General features: G+C 46.0%; 1 long non-coding RNA gene across 1 annotated transcript; it reads right to left on the bottom strand.

Annotated features, from left to right (window-relative positions):
• Positions 1–14,682: 14,682 nt before the first annotated feature.
• On the bottom strand, positions 14,683–15,881 carry LOC116368456 (uncharacterized). The gene is made up of 2 exons (XR_004208540.1): positions 15,525–15,881; positions 14,683–14,715 (listed from the first exon to the last, which is right to left on the bottom strand). It is a non-coding gene; the product is annotated as an uncharacterized LOC116368456 (long non-coding RNA).
• Between the last annotated feature and the right edge of the window lie 3,725 nt (positions 15,882–19,606).

The following is a 19,606-nucleotide window of genomic DNA, read 5'->3' as shown; positions in this document are numbered from 1 at the left end:
GGCGTGACAGTAAGTCCTATCTCCTGTCTCCTTCTACCAACTCAGTCTGTCAATAAGTCATATCTCTCTCTCTCTCATCTCTCTCTCTCCTCCCCTGTCTCCTTCTACCAACACAGTCTGTCAATTAGTCCTATCTCTCTCTCATCTCTCTCTCCCTCCTCTCCTGTCTCCTTCTACCAACCCAGTCTGTCAATAAGTCCTATCTCTCTCTCATCTCTCTCTCCCTCCTCTCCTGTCTCCTTCTACCAACCCAGTCTGTCAATTAGTCCTATCTCTCTCATCTCTCTCCTCTCCTGTCTCCTTCTACCAACCCAGTCTGTCAATTAGTCCTATCTCTCTCATCTCTCTCCTCCCCTGTCTCCTTCTACCAACCCAGTCTGTCAATAAGTCCTATCTCTCTCTCTCATCTCTCTCTCCCTCCTCCCCTGTCGCCTTCTACCAACCCAGTCTGTCAATAAGTCCTATCTCTCTCTCTCTCTCCCTCCTCCCCTGTCGCCTTCTACCAACCCAGTCTGTCAATAAGTCCTATCTCTCTCTCTCATCTCCCTCCTCTCCTGTCTCCTTCTACCAACTCAGTCTGTCAATAAGTCCTATCTCTCTCTCATCTCTCTCTCCCTCCTCCCCTGTCTCCTTTTACCAACCCAGTCTGTCAATAAGTCCTATCTCTCTCTCATCTCTCCCTCCTCCCCTGTCTCCTTCTACCAACCCAGTCTGTCAATAAGTCATATCTCTCTCTCTCTCATCTCTCCCTCCTCCCCTGTCTCCTTCTACCAACCCAGTCTGTCAATAAGTCCTATCTCTCTCTCTCTCTCCCTCCTCCCCTGTCGCCTTCAACCAACCCAGTCTGTCAATAAGTCCTATCTCTCTCTCATCTCTCTCTCCCTCCTCCCCGGTCTCCTTCTACCAACCCAGTCTGTCAATAAGTCCTATCTCTCTCTCTCTCTCCCTCCTCCCCTGTCGCCTTCTACCAACCCAGTCTGTCAATAAGTCCTATCTCTCTCTCTCATCTCCCTCCTCTCCTGTCTCCTTCTACCAACTCAGTCTGTCAATAAGTCCTATCTCTCTCTCATCTCTCTCTCCCTCCTCCCCTGTCTCCTTCTACCAACCCAGTCTGTCAATAAGTCCTATCTCTCTCATCTCTCCCTCCTCTCCCGTCTCCTTCTACCAACTCAGTCTGTCAATAAGTCCTATCTCTCTCTCTCATCTCCCTCCTCTCCTGTCTCCTTCTACCAACTCAGTCTGTCAATAAGTCCTATCTCTCTCTCATCTCTCTCTCCCTCCTCCCCCGTCTCCTTCTACCAACCCAGTCTGTCAATAAGAACTAAACTCAGCAAATAAAGAAACGTCCTCACTGTCAACTGCGTTAATTTTCAGCAAACTTTAACATGTGTAAATATTTGTTTGAACATAACAAGATTCAACAACTGAGACATAAACTGAACAAGTTCCACAGACATGTGACTAACAGAAATGTAATATGTGTCCCTGAACAAAGGGGGGAAGGGGTCAAAATCAAAAGTAACAGTCAGTATCTGGTGTGGCCACCAGCTGCATTAAGTACTGTAGTGCATCTCCTCCTCATGGACTGCACCATATTTGCTAGTTCTTGCTGTGAGATGTTACCCCACTCTTCCACAAAGGCACCTGCAAGTTCCCAGACATTTCAGTTCCCAGACATGCCCTAGCCCTCACCCTCCGATCCAACAGGTCCCAGGCATGCCCTAGCCCTCACCCTCCTATCCAACAGATCCCAGACGTGCCCTAGCCCTCACCCTCCTATCCAACAGGTCCCAGACGTGCCCTTACCCTCCTATCCAACAGGTCCCAGACGTGCCCTAGCCCTCACCCTCCGATCCAACAGGTCCCAGACGTGCCCTAGCCCTCACCCTCCTATCCAACAGGTCGCAGACGTGCCCTAGCCCTCACCCTCCGATCCAACAGGTCCCAGACGTGCCCTAGCCCTCACCCTCCTATCCAACAGGTCCCAGGCATGCCCTAGCCCTCACCCTCCTATCCAACAGGTCGCAGACGTGCCCTAGCCCTCACCCTCCGATCCAACAGGTCGCAGACGTGCCCTAGCCCTCACCCTCCGATACAACAGGTCCCAGACGTGCCCTAGCCCTCACCCTCCTATCCAACAGGTCCCAGGCATGCCCTAGCCCTCACCCTCCTATCCAACAGGTCGCAGACGTGCCCTAGCCCTCACCCTCCGATCCAACAGGTCCCAGACGTGCCCTAGCCCTCACCCTCAGATCCAACAGGTCCCAGACGTGCCCTAGCCCTCACCCTCCGATCCAACAGGTCCCAGACGTGCCCTAGCCCTCACCCTCCGATCCAACAGGTCCCAGACGTGCTCAATGGGATTGAGATCCGGGCTCTTCGTTGGCCATGGCAGAACACTGATATTCCTGACTTGCAGGAAATCACGCACAGAACGAGCAGTATGGCTGGTGGCATTGTCATACTGGAGTGTCATGTCAGGATGAGCCTGCAGGAAGGGTACCACATGAGGGAGGAGGATGTCTTGCCTGTAACGCACAGCGTTGAGACAGCCTGCAATGACAACAAGCTCAGTCCGATGATGCTGTGACACACCGCCCCAGACCATGACGGACCCTCCACCTCCAATCGATCCCCTCCAGAGTACAGGCCTCGGTGTAAACGCTCATTCCTTCTTCACCCCTGGTGAGACAAAACCACGACTCATCAGTGAAGAGCACTTTTACCAGTCCTGTCTGGTCCAGCGACGGTGGGTTTGTGCCCATAGGCGACATTGTTGCCAGTGATGTCTGGTGAGGACCTGCGTTACAACAGGCCTACAAGCCCTCAGTCCAGCCTCTCTCAGCCTATTGCGGACAGTCTGAGCACTGATGGAGGGATTGTGCATTCCTGGTGTATATCGGGCAGTTGTTGTTGCCATTCTGTACCTGTCCCGTAGGTGTGATGTTTGGGTGTACCAATCCTGTGCAGGTGTTGTTACACGTGGTCTGCCACTGTGAGGATGATCAGCTGTCCATCCTGTCTCCCTGTAGAGCTGTCTTAGGCGTCTCACAGTACGGACATTGCAATTTATTGCCCTGGCCACATCTGCAGTTGTCATGCCTCCATGCAGTATGCCTAAGGCACGTTCAGGAAGATGAGCAGGGACCCTGGGCATCTTTCTTTTGGTGTTTTTTGGTCAGTTGAAAGGCCTTTTTAGTGTCCTAATTTTTCATAACTGTGACCTTAATTGCCTACCGTCTGTAAGCTGTTAGTGTCTTAACGACCTTAACGACCGTTATACAGGTGCATTTTCATTAATTGTTTATGGGTCACTGAACAAGCATTTGAAACAGTGTTAAACCCTTTACAATGAAGATCTGTGAAGTAATTTGGAATTTTACAAATTATCTTTTGAAAGAGAAAAACTGACTTTACTTTTTTTGCTGAGTTTCTCTCTCATCCTCCTCCCGTGTCTCCTTCTCTCAACCCAGTCTGTCAGTAAGTCCTCTCTCTCTCTCTCCTCTCCCTCCCCCTCCTGAGAAATACTGCTAGGCTATATGACTTCTAGCTCATTACTTCCTTACTTATATGTGACCCACTTTTAAGCAGATAAGATCAGTTAAACCCACCTACCTACAGGAAACAGTGACATTAGAAAAACTCCACAGGAAACTGCTGGCAGAGCAGCAAAGTTACACATAGTGTCCTATAATATCACCTCTAACTTTCTACTGCTTGAGTTCACCTCTTATAGAATATTGGCTTAATGTTCCAGCACCTAAATATAAACAGTACCAGCACCCAAAATGAGTACTGATGAGGTCTCATGTTAGAGCAGGAGAAGGGGGGATGTGGTGTAGAAGCTAGAGGTCTGTTACCCAAGTCAACTCAACAGGCCTGATGCTATATGTCAGGGTCAGGCTGGGCTGGGCCAAGAGAGGAAAAGGTTACTGGTTATGATGACATCACTGGTGAGAAGACAGTGATAAAAATATATTATCTCTCTTCCCCTCCTCCCTCTCTACCCTACTTCCCTTCCCCTCCCCCTCTCTGTCTCCCTCCCATCCTTTAATTTATATTAAATAAAGTAAGGGGAGGTAGAAGAAGGGGAAAGGGGGAGAAGAGGAGAGGAGAGGGAGGAGAAGAGGAGAGGAGAGGGAGGAGAAGAGGAGAGGGGGGAGAAGAGGAGAGGAGAGGAGGGAGAAGATGAGAGGAGGGTGGGAGAAGAGGAGAGGAGGGAGAAGAGGAGAGGGAGGAGAAGAGGAGAGGGAGGAGAAGAGGAGAGGAGGGAGAAGAGGAGAGGGGGGAGAAGAGGAGAGGGGGCAGAAGAGGAGAGGGAGGGAGGAGAAGAGGAGAGGGAGGAGAAGAGGAGAGGGAGGAGAAGAGGAGAGGGAGGGAGGAGAAGAGGAGAGGGAGGAGAAGAGGAGAGGGAGGAGAAGAGGAGAGGGAGGAGAAGAGGAAAGGGTGGAGAAGAGGAGAGGGAGGGAGGGAGGAGAAGAGGAGTTGGGGGAGAAGAGGAGAGGAGAGGGAGGAGAAGAGGAGAGGGGGGAGAAGAGGAGAGGAGGGGGGAGAAGAGGAGAGGGTGGAGAAGAGGAAAGGGTGGAGAAGAGGAAAGAGGAGGAGAAGAGGAGAGGAGAGGAGGGAGAAGAGGAGAGGGGAGGAGAAGAGAAGAGGAGAGGGGGCAGAAGAGGAGAGGAGAGGGGGAGATGAGGAGAGGAGAGGGGGAGATGAGGAGAGGAGAGGGGGAGATGAGGAGAGGAGAGGGGGGGAGAAGACGCGAGGAGGGGGGAGAAGAGGAGAGGTGAGGGAGAAGATGAGAGGAGGGTGGGAGAAGAGGAGAGGGGGGAGAAGAGGAGAGGAGGGAGAAAATGAGAGGAGGGGGGAGAAGAGGAGAGGAGAGGGGGGAGAAGAGGAGAGAAGGGAGAAGAGGAGAGAAGGGAGAAGAGGAGAGGAGAGAAGTGAGAAGCGGTAAGGAGAGGGGGGAGGTTCTCCTGGCATCCTTCAAACCCAGATTAGTGCGTTGGATTGCTAGAAGGTGAAGATGATTCATTACTCCAGAGAATACGTTTCCACTGCTCCAGAGTCCAGTGGCTGTGAGTTTTACACCACTCAAGCCAACGCTTGACATTGCCCATATTGATCTTAGGTTTGTATGCAGCTGCTCGGCCGTGGAAACCCATTTCAGGAAGCTCCTGACAAACAGTTTCTTGTGCTGATGTTGCTTCCAGAGGCAGTTTGGATCTCGTTAGTGAGTGTTGCAACCAGGTACAGACGATTTTTACACGTTACACTCTTCAGCACTCGACGGTCCTGTTCTGTGAGCTTGTGTGGCCCACTACTTCTTGGCTGAGCCGTTGTTGGTCCCAGATGGTTCCACTTCACAATAACAGCACTTACAGTCGACCAGGCAGCTCCAGCAGGACAGGAATTTGACAAACTGACTTGTTGGAAAGGTGCCATCCTGTGACGGTGCCACGTTGAATGTTACTGAGATCTTCAGTGAGGCCATTCTACTGCCAATGTTTGTCTATGGAGATTGCATGGCTGTGTGCTTACTTTTAAACACCTGTCAGCAACTGGTGTGGCTGAAAATGCCCAATTTACTAATTATATATATAGTGCATTCACCCAGCTGTCTGGTCCAGGAGAATATCACCTGTGATGCTGTCTGGTCCAGGAGAATATCACCTGTGATGCTGTCTGGTCCAGGAGAATACCACCTGTGATGCTGTCTGGTCCAGGAGAATACCACCTGTGATGCTGTCTGGTCCAGGAGAATACCACCTGTGATGCTGTCTGGTCCAGGAGAATATCACCTGTGATGCTGTCTGGTCCAGGAGAATATCACCTGTGATGCTGTCTGGTCCAGGAGAATACCACCTGTGATGCTGTCTGGTCCAGGAGAATACCACCTGTGATGCTGTCTGGTCCAGGAGAATATCACCTGTGATGCTGTCTGGTCCAGGAGAATATCACCTGTGATGCTGTCTGGTCCAGGAGAATATCACCTGTGATGCTGTCTGGTCCAGGAGAATTTCACCTGTGATGCTGTCTGGTCCAGGAGAATACCACCTGTGATGCTGTCTGGTCCAGGAGAATATCACCTGTGATGCTGTCTGGTCCAGGAGAATACCACCTGTGATGCTGTCTGGTCCAGGAGAATATCACCTGTGATGCTGTCTGGTCCAGGAGAATACCACCTGTGATGCTGTCTGGTCCAGAATACCACCTGTGATGCTGTCTGGTCCAGGAGAATACCACCTGTGATGCTGTCTGGTCCAGGAGAATATCACCTCTCACAATATTGGGACGGCAGGGTAGATTCATAAAGTGGAGTGATGATGTTATGTAAGGATCAGACTGTATAGGCTATATTACATGTATATAGTGTATAGTGGGGCAAAAAGTCAGCCACCAATTGTGCAAGTTCTCCCACTTAAAAAGATGAGAGAGGCCTGTAATTTTCATCATAGGTACACTTCAACTATGACAGACAAAATGAGAAAAGAAATCCAGAAAATCACATTGTAGGATTTTTAATGAATTTATTTGCAAATTATGGTGGAAAATAAGTATTAAGTAATAAGTAATAAGTATCACTGGTTAGCGGACAAATCAGGTTGTTGGTGCTGTTGAAACAACCACAACTAAAAAAACACATGGAAATGGGAGATATATTTTACCTCCCTGGTTAGAGGACAACCTGCAGAAGACAGTCAGCTACATTTTGGAGAGATGCATTTACATTTAGAGGTCGTTAAACAAAGGAACGCAACACTTATTTTTCATCTCTCATCGATATCATGTTGAAATCATTTGTGTGAGAGTGTGGAGATGAGTTTGTCCTGTTAAAACTAACAGCTCAAAAACCACATGGAATCTGTGAATAATGTGTACATCACTGGTTAGAGGACAACTTGTAGAAAACATCTAGCTACATATTGATTCCAGTGGGTCACCAATGCTGTAAGTGTAACACAACTCTTTTTGTGTGAGTCACTTTCTGTTATATCATATAAATATCACTCTTTCAATTCAGAGCCTGGATTTTCCCCCTGAGGCTAATATCCATATCATGCAGAAATCAATTGAACAGGGGGCAAACGTTTAGTGTTCTACATTGTGACATCATTAAAATACTCCTACTACAATGTTAAACATTCTACATTGTGACATCATTAAAATACTCCTACTACAATGTTAAACATTCTACATTGTGACATCATTAAAATACTCCTTCTACAATGTTAAAACATTCTACATTGTGACATCATTAAAATACTCCTACTACAATGTTAAAACATTCTACATTGTGACATCATTAAAATACTCCTTCTACAATGTTAAAACATTCTACATTGTGACATCATTAAAATACTCCTACTACAATGTTTAAACATTCTACATTGTGACATTAATTCATTGATATCATGAAACAACTCCTTCATTAATGTATTTTCTGATGTTTGATCAGAGATCTTTTATCAGAGTATCTCTTGTCACATTGACCACAGCTATGAGGTTTCTCTCCTGTGTGTGTTCTCTGGTGTACAATCAGATGACTAGATGACTGATACCAGGTTGCTTGACTGAGTAAAATTCTTCCCACATTGATAACAGCTGTAATGTTTCTCTCCTGTGTGTTTTCTCTGGTGTGATAACAGGCTGCTTGACTGAGTAAAACTCTTCCCACATTGATCACAGCTATAAGATTTCTCCCCTGTGTGAATTATCATGTGTACTTTTATTGAATTTGATCTTAAGTAACTCTTCCCACAGTCAGAGCAGCAGTGAGATTTCTTCCCTGTTGGTCTCCACTGGTGTTTCTTGAGGTGTTCTGATCGGGAGGGACTCTTCTCTGCCTCGTCAGCTTCATGATGTTGTTGAGGCTCCCCAGAGGATCCACGATAGTCACGTCTCTCTCCTGTGTGAACAACAAAGTCAGACAGATGGTTAAAGGCCCACAACAGCAGAAATCCACTGTAAAAGGTGATGCCAACAGCGTAGCCATGATGTTGTACAACAATTGACGTCTGTAATGAATGTTAAAATTATTTGATAATTGTCTTAAGACAGTCAAGTGAGCAACAATAGTCATATTTTGTCTTGTTTTCACATTAGTAGTAACATCGATGATTGTAGGCTATAAATAAGTTATTATAGTTGCTGAACCCCTAAGCAGTGTGCCAGGCAACCTTTGGTCACCAATATAGGCCCCTTTCTGTGTTTGCTAAAATAGGCGCACGAGGGCAATGAATTGAATGTGAGAGTGGTTACATTTCTCCAGCCCCCATCCCTCAGCTGTTTACCAAACCAAGTCTGGATATCCAGTTTCCTCCTCCTCCTTTATCGATGTGACAGTCATCTCCCCCTCCTCCTCTTTCACTCCATAAACTGCATCCTCCTCTCTCTCCGCTTCCTCTTCTTTTACTGTAACATCCTCCTCCTCTTTCACTCTGAACGAGTCTTCCTTTTCTTCCACTGAAACGTCTCTCTTCTTCTTTCACGGTAACAGCCTCACCCTCTACTTGTTTTGTATTGTAACATCCTTCTCTTCCTCCTCCTCTTTCAGGAGAGCTTCTTTCTCCGTCCAGAAGACCTCCTCTTCTTTAGCAGGAGGAGAGCAGCTTAGTGAACTCATGGTCGGAGATGTTCTCTAGCTAGCATTAGCAACTAGCCTAGTTCTAAGCTAATTTAGCAAACCAGCTAGCTGACAAACAACGTAAATATATAATTAAATGGGCCAACACGTACATACGACAGAAGTGTGTTTAATACACAGCGACTAACATACACCAAAACAGTGTAAAGAGAGTGAATGTTGTAGCTATGTTTGCTATAAAGCTACCGAGGTGTCTAACTGTTGTTGTTGAAGGAGCGTCCCGTCCACTAGATTATACGTCACACTGGCAGCGTCGCCTGAACCTAAAAGACGCACATCGCCATCTGCTGACTGGAGGGGCAACGCAGTTGAGGAACCAAACGTTTATTTTTCATTAATTTCATTAAAATTAATTATCATATTAAGTCGTTCAAAGAAAAGCATGTGTTGATTGATTCGTTTTTAATGAGTGATCATTTAAAACAAACTTTAGACCCACTACATATTTACATTGAACCATAGTTCTGACATGGATCATTTTGACCCCAGAGGCATATCTTTTATCACAGCCAAAATGTGGTTTATTCCATTTTTCATGACTTTGTCAATCAACTTGTTCTTAATAAATCTAAATCCTGGTTTAGTGTTTCTGTATCATTATGGACTTTTAACAAACTCAAATCCTTTGGAGTCATTTTGACTCCAGCCAAAAGCACCTTTGATAAATAGGACGTTTATTTCAAATCAGAATCACATTTTATTGGTCACATACACGTGTTTAGCAAATGTTATTGCGGGTGTAGCAAAATGCTTGTGTTTCTAGCTCCGACAGCAGTAATATCTAACAAGTAATATCTAATCATTTCACAACATATACCCAATACACACACATCTAAGTATTTGAATGTAGGTTTCTCTGTAGACATGATCCATCCCACCAGAGGGTGGAGGGGCACCTGTGTCAGTGGTTTTGACCAGATAGACACCTGCAGACACACAGTATAGTGCCTCCCATGTTCTCTCCTAAGATTGGACTTTCTATACCACGTATCACCTGACTGTGTACAAAACTGCCAATGATAGAAACCTCTTCCAGTGGTATACAGTGTATTCATTAAGTATTCAGACCCCTTCACTTATTCCACATTTAGTTACGTTACAGCCTCATTATAAAATTGAATATGTTTTCCCCTCATCAATCTAAACACAAAACCCCATAATAACAAACCAAAAACAGATTTGACATTTTTGCAAATGTATTTACTTAAGTATTCAGACCCTTTGCTATGAGACTCGAAAATGAACTCAGACATCCTGATTCCATTGATCATCCTTGAGATGTTTCTACAACTTGATTGGAGTCCACCTGTGGTACATTCAATAAATTAGACATGATTTGGAAAGGCACACACCTGTCTATATAAGGTCCCACAGTTTACAGTGCATGTCAGAGCAAAAACCAAGCCATGAGGTCAAAGGAAATGTCCGTAGAGATTTGAGACAGGATTGTGTCGAGGCACAGATCTGTGGAAACGTACCAAAAAATGTCTACAGCATTGACGGTCCCCATGAACACAATGGCCGCCATCATTCTTAAATGGAAGAAGTTTGGAACCACCAATACTCTTTCTAGAGCTGGCCGCCCGGCCAAACTGAGACATCGAGGGAGAAGGGCCTTGGCCAGGGGGGGGAACAAGAACCCGATGTTCACTCTGACAGAGCTCCAGATTTCCTCTGTGGAGACGGGAGAACCTTCCAGAAGGACAACCATCTCTGCAGCACTCCACCAATCAGGCCTTAATGTAGCAATGATTAAATTGTCAACATGTATTTCAATGGACAATTCTGTGAACTGTTCTGTGAAAGGTGTTGGCTAGAGATGACTTGCAGGAGCTTGCAGGGATTTGTAGTCTTGCATGTCGTCTACTTTGATGCTAATTAGCATATTTGAAGCCGAGAGTAAAGAGAGACGAATATATTGATACAAGTATTTGTATTTAATATGGATCCCCATTAGTTCCTGTCAAGGCAGCAGCTACTCTTCCTGGGGTTTATTATGGATCCCCATTAGTTCCTGCCAAGGCAGCAGCTACTCTTCCTGGGGTTTATTATGGATCCCCATTAGTTCCTGCCAAGGCAGCAGCTACTCTTCCTGGGGTTTATTATGGATCCCCATTAGTTCCTGCCAAGGCAGCAGCTACTCTTCCTGGGGTTTAATATGGATCCCCATTAGTTCCTGCCAAGGCAGCATCTACTCTTCCTGGGGTTTATTATGGATCCCCATTAGTTCCTGCCAAGGCAGCATCTACTCTTCCTGGGGTTTATTATGGATCCCCATTAGTTCCTGCCAAGACAGCAGCTACTCTTCCTGGGGTTTATTATAGATCCCCATTAGTTCCTGCCAAGGCAGCAGCTACTCTTCCTGGGGTTTATTATGGATCCCCATTAGTTCCTGCCAATGCAGCAGCTACTCTTCCTGGGGTTTATTATGGATCCCCATTAGTTCCTGCCAAGGCAGCAGCTACTCTTCCTGGGGTTTATTATGGATCCCCATTAGTTCCTGTCAAGGCAGCAGCTACTCTTCCTGGGGTTTATTATGGATCCCCATTAGTTCCTGCCAAGGCAGCAGCTACTCTTCCTGGGGTTTATTATGGATCCCCATTAGTTCCTGCCAAGGCAGCAGCAACTCTTCCTGGGGTTTATTATGGATCCCCATTAGTTCCTGCCAAGGCAGCAGCAACTCTTCCTGGGGTTTATTATGGATCCCCATTAGTTCCTGCCAAGGCAGCAGCTACTCTTCCTGGGGTTTATTATGGATCCCCATTAGTTCCTGCCAAGGCAGCAGCTACTCTTCCTGGGGTTTATTATGGATCCCCATTAGTTCCTGCCAAGGCAGCAGCTACTCTTTCTGGGGTTTATTATGGATCCCCATTAGTTCCTGCCAAGGCAGCAGCTACTCTTCCTGGGGTTTATTATGGATCCCCATTAGTTCCTGCCAAGGCAGCAGCTACTCTTCCTGGGGTTTATTATGGATCCCCATTAGTTCCTGCCAAGGCAGCAGCTACTCTCATGGGGATCTATAATAAACCCCAGTAGTTCCTGTCAGGCAGCAGCTACTCTTCATGGGGATCTATAATCAACCCCAGTAGTTTCCTGTCAAGGCAGCAGCAGCTACTCTTCCTGGGGTTTATTATGGATCCCCATTAGATCCTGCCAAGGCAGCAGCTACTCTTCCTGGGGTTTATTATGGATCCCCATTAGTTCCTGTCAAGGCAGCAGCTACTCTTCCTGGGGTTTATTATGGATCCCCATTAGTTCCTGTCAAGGCAGCAGCTACTACTTCCTGGGGTTTTATTATGGATCCCATTAGTTCCTGCCAAGGCAGCAGCTACTCTTCCTGGGGGTTTATTATGGATCCCCATTAGTTCCTGCCAAGGCAGAGCAGCAACTCTTCCTGGGGTTTATTATGGATCCCCATTAGTTCCTGCCAAGGCAGCAGCTACTCTTCCTGGGGTTTATTATGGATCCCCATTAGTTTCCTGCCAAGGCAGCAGCTACTCTTCCTGGGGTTTATTATGGATCCCCATTAGTTCCTGCCAAGGCAGCAGCTACTCTTCCTGGGGTTTATTATGGATCCCCATTAGTTCCTGCCAAGGCAGCAGCTACTCTTCCTGGGGTTTATTATGGATCCCCATTAGTTCCTGCCAAGGCAGCAGCTACTCTTCCTGGGGTTTATTATGGATCCCCATTAGTTCCTGCCAAGGCAGCAGCTACTCTTCATGGGGATCTATAATAAACCCCAGTAGTTCCTGTCAAGGCAGCAGCTACTCTTCCTGGGGTTTATTATGGATCCCCATTAGATCCTGCCAAGGCAGCAGCTACTCTTCCTGGGGTTTATTATGGATCCCCATTAGTTCCTGCCAAGGCAGCAGCTACTCTTCCTGGGGTTATTATGGATCCCCATTAGTTCCTGCCAAGGCAGCAGCTACTCTTTCTGGGGTTTATTATGGATCCCCATTAGTTCCTGCCAAGGCAGCAGCTACTCTTCCTGGGGTTTATTATGGATCCCCATTAGTTTCCTGCCAAGGCAGCAGCTACTCTTCCTGGGGTTTATTATGGATCCCCATTAGTTCCTGCCAAGGCAGCAGCTACTCTTCATGGGATCTATAATAAACCCCAGTAGTTCCTGTCAAGGCAGCAGCTACTCTTCATGGGGATCTATATAAACCCCAGTAGTTCCTGTCAAGGCAGCAGCTACTCTTCCTGGGTTTATTATGGATCCCCATTAGATCCTGCCAAGGCAGCAGCTACTCTTCCTGGGGTTTATTATGGATCCCCATAGTTCCTGTCAAGGCAGCAGCTACTCTTCCTGGGGTTTATTATGGATCCCCATTAGTTCCTGTCAAGGCAGCAAGCTACTCTTCCTGGGGTTTATTATGGATCCCATTAGTTCCTGCCAAGGCAGCAGCTACTCTTCCTGGGGTTTATTATGGATCCCCATTAGTTCCTGCCAAGGCAGCAGCAACTCTTCCTGGGGTTTATTATGGATCCCCATTAGTTCCTGCCAAGGCAGCAGCTCCTCTTCCTGGGGTTTATTATGGATCCCCATTAGTTCCTGCCAAGGCAGCAGCTACTCTTCCTGGGGTTTATTATGGATCCCCATTAGTTCCTGCCAAGCAGCAGCTACTCTTCCTGGGGTTTATTATGGATCCCAATTAGTTCCTGCCAAGGCAGCAGCTACTCTTCCTGGGGTTTATTATGGATCCCCATTAGTTCCTGCCAAGGCAGCAGCTACTCTTCCTGGGGTTTATTATGGATCCCCATTAGTTCCTGCCAAGGCAGCAGCTACTCTTCATGGGGATCTATAATCAACCCCAGTAGTCCTGTCAAGGCAGCAGCTACTCTTCCTGGGGTTTATATGGATCCCATTAGATCCTGCCAAGGCAGCAGCTACTCTTCCTGGGGTTTATTATGGATCCCCATTAGTTCCTGCCAAGGCAGCAGCTACTCTTCCTGGGGTTATTATGGATCCCCATTAGTTCCTGCCAAGGCAGCAGCTACTCTTCCTGGGGTCCAGCTAAAATAAAGGCAGTTATACCATTTTAAAAACATTGACAATAAATTGACAACACACTGTGTCCTCAGTCACCTTGTCCAGAGAGGTTTTACATGGTTATCAAAACATCACACCAGGGTTGAGTCTAAACAAACACAGCCCTGTGGGAAAATGAATGGAACCATCTCCCTGTTTGACCTCTAGTTGTTATGGCTATTATGACTCTACAGAGACACACAGTGGACGTGTCAAAATATGTTCCATTGATAAATCACACTTTATTAACCTCAATGTCATCTTGTGTTTACATGGCATTGTAGATTGTAGCTGTATATAGGATGTATTCTGGATGTTTTCAGTGTGTTTTTAACCCTTTCAGACAATGGATTAATCACAATAAAAAATAGTGCACTAACATTACACAAAGTGAACTCAAGTCTGACAGCCCAAACAAACACACACATTCTCAGTCAAAAACACAAGTCAGAACACAGCCTCTCGATTCTCTCATGTGTTTTCAGGTTCTCTGACTGGGAGAAATGTCTTTCCACAATGAGAGCAGTGGTATGTCTTCTCCTCCTGTGTATTTGTATGTATTCCTTCATGCTCTTTCAGGTACCCTTAACCGGGGTAACTCTCTCTCCACCTGGGAGCAGCGGCTACATCTTCTTACCTGTGTGTGTCCTCTCATGCTTGTTCAGGTTTCCTACCTGGCCAAACTCTTTCCACAATGGGAACATTGGAAAAGCTTTTCCCCGTGTGTCCCCTCTCATGCGTTTGCAGGCTCCCTAACTGGGTAAACGTCATTCCACATTGGGAGCAGTGGTAAGGCTTCTCTCCAGTGTGTATTCTCTTATGTGTTCTCAGGCTCCCTAACTGGGTAAACGTCATTCCACATTGGGAACAGTGGTAAGGCTTCTCTCCAGTGTGTATTCTCTTATGTGTTCTCAGGCTCCCTAACTGGTAAACTCTTTCCACACTGGGAGCAGTGATGTCGTCCTGCTGGTTTGGACGTCTCGGGTCTGGTTTCCCTGAAGGACTCTCCTGCTGTCAGAAGGAGAGTCTGGTCTCTCTCCTGTCAAAGACAAACAGATGATTTAATTAAACAGAGACCTGAATGAAACCTTCATATGATAAAACTTCCTATGACGTTTAATCTAGACTAGATCCCTCAATCACCTGAAGTCACTTTTCACAAGTGTTATTAAAGCCACTACAAAATGCAGGTCTCTGTGTGGTTCTTAGTCAGAGAGGCCTATAGAATGGTCTAGAATGTCATTGTATGTTGTAGCGTTTACACCAGTCCAGCCTACGCTTGACACTCTAGCAATGATTAAGTACTTTATGATAACGCGGGAAATTAAATAAACGATTTGGTATCATTTTTATGATGGAAGATTGAATAAGTGTGCTTTCAAACGGTTTGCCTTGTAATGATTTGAAGCCATCGTCTTGACTACCTGTGCATGAGAGTCCATTCAACTCAGTTTCCCTACCTGAAAAAAACGCCATTCCGTAAAGTGTATTCGCGCACGCAAATTCAGGAAGAAACCGAAGAGCAGATGGCCTGACCGCGTTTTGCGACTGTCGGCTCACTTGACCGCAGACAACGGTGGGCTGGAAATCGCCTCCAGTTTAGTACAGTGGAATTGCCGTATTGAATGAAGGCAAGTCCATTCCGTGAGACATTTAAGTTGTGATTTTGGGTGCAAATCCATTGTTAAAGTTTTGTTGTTGACCAGCTTCTTGATGCTATTCACATCTTACAGTGTAGCTTTATCAATTCCTACATTAAAACACAGCATTTAAGGCTCAGAACTAGAGTAGAATGCCGTTTTAAAACCACGTATCAGTTCAACAACTATTTTTCAAGACAGGACTTACTGGTGTTACTCAGATCTTCTGTCTCCTCCTCTTCTTCCCTCTCCTCCTCCTTCAATATGACAGTTATCTCTCCTTCATTCACTCCAAAAAAAGTATAATCGTTTTCTTCCTCTTCTTTCTGTGTAACAGCCTCACCCTCTACTTCTTCGTTTACTGTGACATCCTCCTCTCATTCTCCTCTTTCACGACAACGTTCAGCCAAATACCTTCTTTCTCCTTCCACGCAGACCTCTTTTTTAGCAGGAGGGCAGCAGCTTGCTGAGCTCATGGTCGGGCGATGTTAGTCAGCTAACCTAGCTAGTTAGCGACTAGCCTAGTGATAGGCTCATTTATCAAGCCAGCTACCGTTACCTGGACTAAACGGAAATATGACATGAAATGGGGAAACTAGTTAAAAGACAGAATTATGTTCCAAATACAGAAGTAAATATAGACCGAAGCAGTCTGAACAGCTTGAACGTTTCCGCTAGGAAGCTACCGAGGTGGCTGACGAGATGTTGTTGAAGAAGCGTCCCGTCCACTACATTATACGTCACTCTGATAGCATCGCCTGAAAACGCATATCGCCATCTGTTGACTGGAGTGGTTAACGCAGATAAATGTTTATTTTATTTCCAGACAAAAAGTGCATTTTTAAATTTCTTTCATTAAATAATAATATAATAGTCAGACAACTGCAGATTTGTAATAAGTATGAATTTAAAACCTACTTCTACATTCTACCAACCCAACAGATGTTTCTACTACAAGGAATATTAACTAATGTGGTGGGTCTTTACACATTCCACCAACTAACAGATGTTTCTCCTACAGTGAATATTAACCAATGAGGGGGGTCTTTACACATTCTACCAACCCAACAGATGTTTTCCTTCAGGGAATATTAACCAATGAGTGGGGTCTTTACACATTCTACCAACCCACAGATGTTTCTCCTTCAGGGAATATTAACCAATGAGGTGGGTTTTCCACATTCTACCAACAACAACAGATGTATCTACTACAGGGAATATTAACCAATGAGGTGGGTCTTTACACATTCTACCAACCCAACAGATGTTTATACTACAGGGAATATTAACCAATGAGGTGGGTCTTTCCACATTCTACCAACCCAACAGATGTTTCTCCTTCAGGGAATATTAACCAATGAGGTGGGTCTTTCCACATTCTACCAACCAACAGATGTATCTACTACAGGGAATATTAACCAATGAGGTGGGTCTTTCCACATTCTACCAACCCAACAGATGTTTATACTACAGGGAATATTAACCAATGAGGTGGGTCTTTCCACATTCTACCAACCCAACAGATGTATCTACTACAGGGAATATTAACCAATGAGGTGGGTCTTTACACATTCTACCAACACAACAGATGTTTATACTATGAACACTTTCAGGTTCATTGAAGTTAAAAAACTAAACAGGTTTGGTCATTATCAGGTATTGGAGCGTTGAAAGATGATGCACAACAACGGTTTCTTCCACGAAACCACGACTTCAATAACCACCGCGGTCAAAATAACTCAAGTAAGTCGCCATCGAAACAACTACTGCTACAATCGACCTGTTCGCAATACATGAGTATTGGATCTAACCTCATTGATCTGTCAGTAAGCTATGTTTACATGGGTATTGGGATCTGACCTCATTGATCTGTCAGTAAGCTATGTTTAGCTATGTTTACATGGGTATTGGGATCTGACCTCATTGATCTATCAGTAAGCTATGTTTACATGGGTATTGGGATCTGACCTCATTGATCTGTCAGTAAGCTATGTTTAGCTATGTTTACATGGGTATTGGGATCTGACCTCATTGATCTATCAGTAAGCTATGTTTACATGAGTATTGGGATCTAACCTCATTGATCTATCAGTAAGCTATGTTTACATGAGTATTGGGATCTAACCTCATTGATCTATCAGTAAGCTATGTTTACATGGGTATTGGATCTGACCTCATTGATCTATCAGTAAGCTATGTTTAGCTATGTTTACATGGGTATTGGATCTGACCTCATTGATCTATCAGTAAGCTATGTTTACATGGGTATGGATCTAACCTCATTGATCTATCAGTAAGCTATGTTTAGCTATGTTTAGATGGGCATTGGGATCTCAGCTATAGTCTAATCCAGCAAAGGAGTCCTACCAGCTAGCAGTGTAACGAACCTTGTAGGAAAGTACTACGTGGCTCTGGTGGAAGATCAGACCTCACCACCATTTGACTGATGTTGGGGGCGTGTCTGAAGACTCCCCGTGGGGTTCTTTAAACGTCTTCTCCGGTTGTGGATCAGTGATCAAGACGTGCCAGTGTTTTAATGATGTGGTCAAACTGTTTACCAAGTGGGGAGTACTGAAGACAGCAGCATTGAACATGTTGGTCTGGAGGAAGGGGAGGTTTGGGGAGGACTGAAGGACGCATTGAACATGTTGGTCTGGAGGAGGGGGAGGTTTGGGAGGACTGAGAAGAAGCATTGAACATGTTGGTCTGGAGGAAGGGGAGGTTTGGGGAGGACTGAAGGAAGCATTGAACATGTTGCTCTGGAGGAAGGGGAGGTTTGGGGAGGACTGAAGGAAGCATTGAACATGTTGGTCTGGAGGAAGGGGAGGTTTGGGTGTAAGGTTGTCATCCTGGGTCATATTTTTATATGGACAGACAGTCCTCTGAGTACCCCGCTGTCTGAAACACTCATCCAGACAGTCCTCTGAGTACCCCGCGTCTGAAACATCATCCAGACAGTCCTCTGAGTAAAACCCCACTGTCTGAAACACTCATCCAGACGTCCTCTGGGTAAACCCCGCTGTCTGAAACACTCATCCAGACAGTCCTCTGAGTAACCCCACTGTCTGAAACATCATCCAGACAGTCCTCTGGGTAAACCCCACTGTCTGAAACACTCATCCAGACAGTCCTCTGGGTAACCCCACTGTCTGAAACACTCATCCAGACAGTCCTCTGAGTAACCCCACTGTCTGAAACACTCATCCAGACAGTCCTCTGGGTAACCCCACTGTCTATAAAACTCAGCCAGACAGTCAGCTGTTTGTGATAGTCACTCTGTGTACCACAAAACCTGCGTATGCGACAGTATTGGCTGATGGAGGCTATTTTCTAGGGTTGTAGGTTGGAAGCTATCAGGGATTTCCTGTCCGTCAGCTTCCTGTATAGTTCTGTGATAAAGCCACCCCTCCCCTCCTTCGTAATCAAAATGTCCAGATAACTTGATTCATGCGCATCAAAGGTGAGGGTGAATTTCAGAAAAAGAAGACGCTCTGGATTGATCACTGGAGTCAGATGTGAAGGAGGAGGTTGATCATCAGGAGTCATATGTGAAGGAGGAGGTTGATCATCAGGAGTAATATGGAAGGAGGAGGTTGTCATCAGGAGTCAGATGTGAAGGGGGTTGATCATCAGGAGTCATATGTGAAGGAGGAGGTGATCATCAGGAGTCAGATAAGTGAAGGAGGTTGATCATCAAGAGTCCGATGTGACGGAGGAGGTTGATCAGCAGGAGTCAGATGGAAGGAGGAGGTTGATCATCAGGAGTCAGATGTGAAGGAGGTTGATCATCAGGAGTCAGATGTGAAGGAGGAGGGTTGATCATCAGGAGTCAGATGTGAAGGAGGAGGGTGATCATCACGAGTCGATTGACGGAGGAGGTTGATCATCAGGAGTCAGATGTGAAGGAGGAGGTTGGTTGATCATCAAGAGTCAGATGTGAAGGCGGAGGTTGATCATCAGGAGTCAGATGTGAGGAGGAGGTTGATTATCAGGAGTCAGATGTGAAGGAGGAGGTTGATCATCAGGAGTCACGATGTGAAGGAGGTTGATCATCAGGAGTTCTATGTGAAGGAGAGGTTTGATCATCAGGAGTCAGATGTGAAGGAGGTTGATCATCAAGAGTCCGATGTGACGGAGGAGTTGATCATCAGGAGTCAGATGTGAAGAGGAGGTTGATCATCAGGAGTCAGATGTGAAGGAGGAGGTTGATCATCAGGAGTCAGATGTGAAGGAGGAGGTTGATCATCAGGAGTCAGATGTGAAGGAGGAGGTTGATCATCAAGAGTCCGA

This window comes from Oncorhynchus kisutch, unplaced genomic scaffold (genome assembly GCF_002021735.2).
Source record: "Oncorhynchus kisutch isolate 150728-3 unplaced genomic scaffold, Okis_V2 scaffold1924, whole genome shotgun sequence".
In the NCBI taxonomy this organism is placed as follows: domain Eukaryota; kingdom Metazoa; phylum Chordata; class Actinopteri; order Salmoniformes; family Salmonidae; genus Oncorhynchus; species Oncorhynchus kisutch.
The sequence above is the reverse complement of the archived record's forward strand: the minus strand, read 5'-3'. Positions and strand labels throughout refer to the sequence as shown.